The sequence below is a fragment of the Triticum aestivum genome, chromosome 4B (assembly GCF_018294505.1).
Source record: "Triticum aestivum cultivar Chinese Spring chromosome 4B, IWGSC CS RefSeq v2.1, whole genome shotgun sequence".
Lineage (NCBI taxonomy): Eukaryota > Viridiplantae > Streptophyta > Magnoliopsida > Poales > Poaceae > Triticum > Triticum aestivum.
In genome coordinates, this window is record NC_057804.1 from 74633100 (window position 1) to 74640555 (window position 7456).

Genomic DNA, 7456 nt, shown 5'->3' on the forward strand with positions numbered 1-7456 from the left:
CATCACATCATTCTCCTAATGATGTGATCCCATTATCAATGACATCCAATGTCCATGGTCAGGAAACCATAACCATCTATTGATCAACGAGCCAGTCAACTAGAGGCTCACTAGGGACATGTTGTGGTCTATGTATTCACACATGTATTATGGTTTCCAGTTAATACAATTATAGTATGAACAATAGACAATTATCATGAACAAGGAAATACAATAATAACCATTTTATTATTGCCTCTAGGGCATATTTCCAACAGTAGGGTCCGCACGCTTAATGCTCCATGACGATATAGTATCATATGAGTTATGTGATTTGGTGACTGAATGTTGTTCGAAGTCTCAGATGAGATCACAGACATGACGAGGAGTCTCGAAATGGTCGAGATGTAAAGATTGATATGTAGGACGAGGGTATTCGGACACCGAAAGTGTTTCAGAGGGTACATATCGGGTCACCGAAAGGGGTTTCGGGCACCATCGACAAAAGATATGGGCCTTATGGGCCAAGAGGGGAAACACATCAGCCACAAGGGGCTGGTGCACCCCCCATATGGGCCGGCCTAGGAGGAGAAGGAAAGAGGAGAAGGGAAAAGAAAGGGTGAAATAGGATTTTCCCTTCCTTCCCTCTCCCCCCTCTTTCCTTCCCCCTCCGACAAACATGACAGGGGCGGCGCAGCCAAGGGCAGGAGCCAAAGTAGGATTCGGACCTACTTGGGGTGCCCCTTGGCCTCTCCCCTCTCCCTCCCACCTATATATATGAGGAGGGGTGCCTAGCACATACCAGACAATTGCCTAGCCGTGTGCGGCGTCCCCCTCCACCGTTTACTTCCCCGATCATATTTTCATAGTGCTTAGGCGAAGCCCTGCGGAGATCACTTCACCATCATCGTCACCACGCCGTCGTGCTGACGGAACTCATCTACTAACTCGACATCTTGCTGGATCAAGAAGGCGAGGGACGTCACCGAGCTGAACGTGTGCAGAACTCGGAGGTGCCGTACGTTCGGTACTCGATCGGTGGATCACAAAGAAAGTTCGACTACATCAACCGCGTTGTCAAACGCTTCCGCTTACGATCTATGAGGGTACGTAGACATACTCTCCCCCTCATTGCTATGCATCTTCATGGATAGATCATTGCGTGTGCGTAGAAAAAAATTGTTTTCCATGCAACGTTTCCCAACACTTCGGTGATAACCTTCGCTGGCACACAGAGAGATTATTTACGTTGTTTGCATCAAACCCCTTGATACTTTAGGGACCTGTTACTCTGTGTGCACTAGCAAACACATAAGTCTCATACTGTTTATGTCAACAAACTCCAAAACATAAAGGGCCTATCATTGCACCAACATCTTGAACGACAAGGCCTCCATAGTCTTCCTTCTATAGATCCCTTGTCTGGTATGATGGCTCGGGGCGAAAACTGACCTATGGGTCGTTGGACTGGCCTTCTGTGGCCGGCTACTAGCAAGGTGAGGCACCCTGGGCCATAACACCGTCATATCATATTAATTATGTTGTATATACGACAAGAGTATGGCATTTTGGAGACCAAGCTCGCTGGAGGCATTTATTTTGAAAATTTTAAAATTCAAAATTTCCAATTTCATTTTTTTTTTGAAAAAGATACACATGTATGCAAGGATGTAATGTGTATGTGTGTAAAATTCAGGTTGAAATATCTTGAATTGAGAGCTACACAAAAAGAAGGCAAAATCACGGACTTTGAGAACCAACCTGTGGTTGGATGATCAGGAGGACAGTGGTATTCCCTGTCCACCAGAGTTACAAGTCCCAGACTTGACACTGGTGCTCGTATTTTTCTATATTTATTTCAGGCCTTCTTGCGATGTGCGTTCAGTGGGAGAAAACGTTTTCGTCGACTACGAAGGCGTCTGTTGCAATTTCGTCAATCTTAAGATGATGTGCCAGTTCAGTCGCTCGAAGGTGCTTACAGAAATAGATATGTGTGTATATATGTTTATATGGGTAAATGTATATTCGAAACCCTATAATAGTTGGATGCGTACGTCTTCTTCTAGTGTACCATTATTTGAAGAAAAAAAGACCCCGCCCGCTTTTCCTTCGCTCTTGGACGCTATCATGTGACGGATGTCTCTCCTCGCGTGCTAGCTCCTCCTTGTCTCCTCTGGGAAAGAGGTCGTGCCAATCATTCCGCTGATGGTACTTGAACTTGGTAAAAGATTGAAGCTATAATTACATGGACCGGCTACAGGTCAATCTCCTGAAAAACAAATAACAGTCAGTCGATTCTCCTTCTTCTGTATTAAACGTTCGATCAAGATTCAATGGATGTTGGTCGTCTTCAACCCTAGACAGTTCTTCTTCCTCTCTCTCATCCGCTGATCCAGCCTAGCCCTAACAGCCGGCCCCTGCCACCTGCGACCGCCTTGTTGCCCCACCCTTCCCTGAACCACCCCCACCGTCGGTCTTCCACCGCCTCCGATCATCCCTCTAGCCCTCCCCCTCCTCCCCCAGTGCCGCCCCACACCACTGCCGTCCACCACCACCGCCCCCACCCTAAACCCTACTACCCCCGTCCTGTTTTATTGGTCCTGCTAGTATTTTATGCTAAAAGTTGACATGCATTAACATTTTATTAGTTAAATTCATGATCAACTTTTAACACAAAATACAAAGCGGACCAATAAAGCAGGACGGAGGTAGTAAGATAGATACTAGGGTAGTCTGTCCAGCGAGCTTCTTTCTCCCCTTCGGCGAGTTTCTTCCTCTCCTGCGCCTGTTTCTTCCTTCAACCAAAACCAATTGATCCAAAATTTGAAAGTCAGGCGATTGATATGTAGCTATTATGATAATTACAAATCATAAGCACTTGGTAATAATGAGGGCTTGCATGCATGTGAAATTATAATCATGAAAAACCCACAGCCAATCATATAACAGTACGTATATATACTAGCACAATCATCGTCCCCTTCCCTAGTGGGATTACAAAGTTTTCCCTTTCCGGGCCGTGGAGTACAGTACAAAGCTGATTATTGGCAGGGGCAACGTGCCGGCCGCGTACACCGGCCATGCCAGCGGCTTTGCGTGCACCGCCCTCTGGAAAGTTGAAACCCAACCCGCCGATAAATCATTTGCTAATAGTTCTTTCAGTGATGCCCCAAAATCTTCATTTCTACAGTAGCGTGCATGGTTATTAATCCTACTGTAGTCTGGTTCCAAGCTAGATACCCCTGATCCCGCCAAAAAGAAAAGCTAGATACTCAGTATTCAGCATAGCCACGTCCTGTTCAAAAAACATAGGCACGTGCATGCACGGATGCACCATATATATCGCGGCTGTCGCCTCCAGAAACGGACACCGAGAGGTGCCCAAACAGCTCCGCCGAACAGCAATTAATCATGCACGACGGACGGACAGAGTAATTAGAGAAGGGAGACCACCTGAGAATTCATGGGGACGGGGCCTCCTCACGTACTAGTAGCTGGCACCGGCATGCCAACGAGAGAATTCATGTGTAAGAGCAACTCCAACGGGCCGACATAATCGGATGGCGAATTTGTTCATCTTTTATTCATTTGGATCGGCCGCCCATCTGGCGTCCAACCTGTTTTAGATTTGGATCGGCAGCGTGCCCAACGCACCGACCCATTTCATATCTGCACTTAAATTTTTTTAAAAGGCCCGCGGCCGATCGTGCCATCGCCCATGTCTCATGTCGGCACCATGCCAGCGCCGGCACACAATGCCGGCTTCAAAAAATATCATCACAGTTCATGCTGGCGCACTCACCAGCCGGCCAGCACACATGTCAACACACAAAAAAGGGGTGGGATTTGAGTTCGACCACGTCATCGCGGCACCCGTGTTCATGTTAGCACACCTGTCGGCATACAAGAAAAGGATGGCGCTCGCCGCCATAGATCATTTGTCGTCGAGTTTGAGCATGTCGGCCTGCATCTTCTCGAACCATGGCCTCTTCCTTGGCGACACGGTGTTGAGATCCGCCTTCATGATCTCCTTCCCGATCATCATGCTCGTGAGAGCCACTTCTTTCGCCTTGGGCTTGGCGTTGGCAGCCTCGATCTCTAGTATCTTAGCTTGCTTCTCCGCCTCCATCTCAAGCATCCTTGCTTGCTTCTCCGCGTCCATCTCAAGCCTCCTCCTTTGGATCTTCATGAAGGCGCTCATTTGTTCTTCCCTTTTTTGTCGGCGCTTCTCCTCCCTTGAGTCCTTCTTGGTCATCATGCCCTCCACGGTTGCGATCAAGGCGATCGATGATGCATCCCGCTTGTCCTCCTTCTTGGAGTTGGTCTTCCTCCGCGGTCGAGCCTTCTCGCCGTCCCCAACCTCCTCCACGGCTTGCTACCCACCACGCGACTTGAGGGTGGCATATTGCGCTTTGAACTTCTCCTCGTCTTTGATGACCCTAAAGCAATGGGAGAGGTTGAAGCACTTGTCGTTGTGTTGGACCTTGAATGCCTCTAAAGTTTGAAATGCCTACAAATGTATTTCATGCAAGCATATTGGCAAAATGGTATGCAAACGAACACGCAAGCATAAACTTGATGACACAAAATAGGGCGGCTTGCTAGCATACCATGCCTTGCATGCAGATGCCGCTCACGGGGCGGGTCTTTGACGCTCTCAAGAGTGGCACAAAACTTGTTGCATTCTTATTGGATCACCCTCCATCGCTTCGAAATGGACACCCACCCGCGCACGCTTACTATTTGGTACCGCGGAAACTTCTTGCGCAACTCACGGTGGAACGAATCCAAAAAGTTGAATGCTTTTGTTCGGCGCCCGTCTTGGGGTCTTCCCAATGTCTCTCCAACACTCGCAAAGAAGCTTGTCCTCGGCCGCCATGTATGCCTTGGTCTGCTTGCTCTTGCGCTTGGGCTTCGGCCCGACGGCTTGGTTGGCGAGCTTGTCCTCGAACAAAGGCTCCCCTTCGATGTCACACTCGTCCCCTTCCTCTAGCCCGTAGTCCTCCGGAAACTCGTGGTCGAGAGGGAAGCCATCCAGGTCCAGGCCGACCTGATCACGCATGAAGGCCGCCTGATCTTCATTGTAGCCAGCGGACAGCGTGAAGCCCCTCGGCCATCCTGGCTTTGTGTCTCATCGGGATCGAAGCCAGCGGCCTGCGCACCACCCTCAAAGATCATGTTCTGCATGTAGTCGTCATCGCCGGTGGCCGGCATTCCGTCGAACAGGTTGCATGCGCCCGGCAGCACGTCGGCTGGCATCTGTCGCACGCGTTTCCTCGCGCCTCCGGTTGATGAGCCACCGGCCACCGGTGTGGCGTTGAGGTCGATGGGCGCGGGCGCGAGCGTGGAAGGCGCGGCCATGCTCACCTTGGGAAAGCACTCCCCGCAGAGGCGGGAGGCCTGGGGGTAGACGTGGAAGCCAGGCACCGGGGTGCAAGCCGACGTGCGGGACGAGTCGGGCAGCACCGTCCGAGGGGAAGGCGGATGAGCCGGTTCTGGCCGCGGCCATGGCGGCGATGACGTACGAGGCCGTGCTGGCCAGGGGTTAACCCTAGCATATAGAGCGCATCCCTCGTTGCCGCCGCGACACGGGTGTTGGTGACCTCCTGCTTCACGGCGGTGGCGACGACAGCCGCCACGAGCTTCATCCCTCGTGTCCGCCGCGTGCCTCTGGTCCTTCCTCTTGGCGATTCCTTTGCCCGATGTTCGGGCGTCAGCACCTTCTTTGGCTTGGGCGCGGTGGCCTTGCGGGGGCGTGAGGCTTGCCTTTGCCGGAGGGGGTGGCCGGCATGCCAGACAAGGCAAAGGAGGCGAGGCTGGCGGCGGCGTCGAGGTCGTTGTCCATGGCGGGGGTGGGGCGAGAGCGCGCGGGCGGGAGGCTTTTTGGGGGGAATGGAGGGAAATGGTGGAGGCTGCCACCGACCAGCGGGCCCGGGGGGAGGAGAAGGCGCGCGTGTCCGCCTCATGTGCGCGCCGACGCAAATCCGGCTCAAAAATGGATCGGCAGGCGGACGTCAGGCGGACGCCAAGCAGACGCGCGTCCGTTTGGGTTGGTGCGTTGGGACGACTTTTGTGTTCGCTTTGACCCAAACGGACGCCAGCAGACAAAATGGGTCGCCCTGTTGGAGTTGCTCTAAGATGGCAAATGAAGCAGCCCATGCAACAAGTCAAACTAGGGAACGTCAATTGGCAAAGCCATACTTTGCCGACTCACTTCGGCAAGCACCCAGTGTCGGGCTGGTTCGGACGCCGCGGAACCGCTCGGGCCGCTGTGCATGTACCTTGAGCCACCACTCACCTTCTATGGCGACAAAGCGGACACGTGCCGTGAGCACTGGTCGGACACGTCATCGTTGCCGAATCCGAGCCGAAGTGGTGGTGAAGACGCCCGATTGTTGGATCCATACCTGGGCGGCCCCGACGCGGAGCTCGGTTCTCGATCTCGGACCGATGGAGGAACAACTATCTCGTCCTTGTTCAAGTAAGCGACGATCTTCAAGTAGCCTCCGTTCTAAGGTTAAGAGTAGGGAGCCCGATTGAAGATGCTCTCAGACATCCCTCCAAGCTTGGGGAGGGCACATGTAAGCCACCCAGACCCTCTGACTCTAGGTCAAGAATTGAACACATTGTAAATAGCGAAAACGAAAAATGAGGTAACCGAATAACAAGAGAAGAGCAACAATATTGGATCAGATGGAGCACTCCAGCTCCCGCTCCGCTCCCCCGCGCCCCCAACGCACCACGCTAATCCTACCGCGCTCCTCACCAGCGGCGACCCCCACTCCCCACCTACAGCTGGTTGCGAAGTCTCCTCGCCCCACCGCGCGCCCCTCCCGTGTACAGAAGAGGGGCTCGGGCTGGTGGTTGGGGATCCCCCCCCCCCAGATTTGGCGATTCCAACGGCCCTGCTATTGCGTCAATTCTGAGATCCATTGATGTACTCGGGCGTCGGAGCATCAGACTAGGAGATCCGGCAACTCATGGCGGACCTCGCCATCAGGGAGAGGGCGGTGCGAAGTGCAGAGAGAGCGAATCGAGAAGTGGCGATTGCGCGGATGAATATGGCATTACGAGCAATGTCCAGGACCACGGAGTTGGAGAGAGCAAGGATCTTCGCACCTGGGCAGCCAATCTCCCCTGCATTGATCCTAGATTGGGCAGCAGAGGAGGCGATGTCCACATCCAGGATTTAGAGAATGAGATAGAGGTTGTTCAGGGTCGAGTTTTGACCAGCACCAGGCCGACGAGCTCTACGGGCACTGGTATGCTTTGATCCTCAGTCAATCTCTATTGTAGCTTGCATACTGGGTGCGCGTCCAGGCACCGGAGATCTGTGTCCCCACTGTCGTTCGTGGTTTCATCCCCTTTGCAGGGTGAGCAGAGGAGGAGGATGAGCGAGCGGGCCCCTGGCGTTAGTCTCTGTAGTCGAGCTAGCCGTCCGATGCACCCTCAATCGATCCTCGCCATTGCTGCTGGC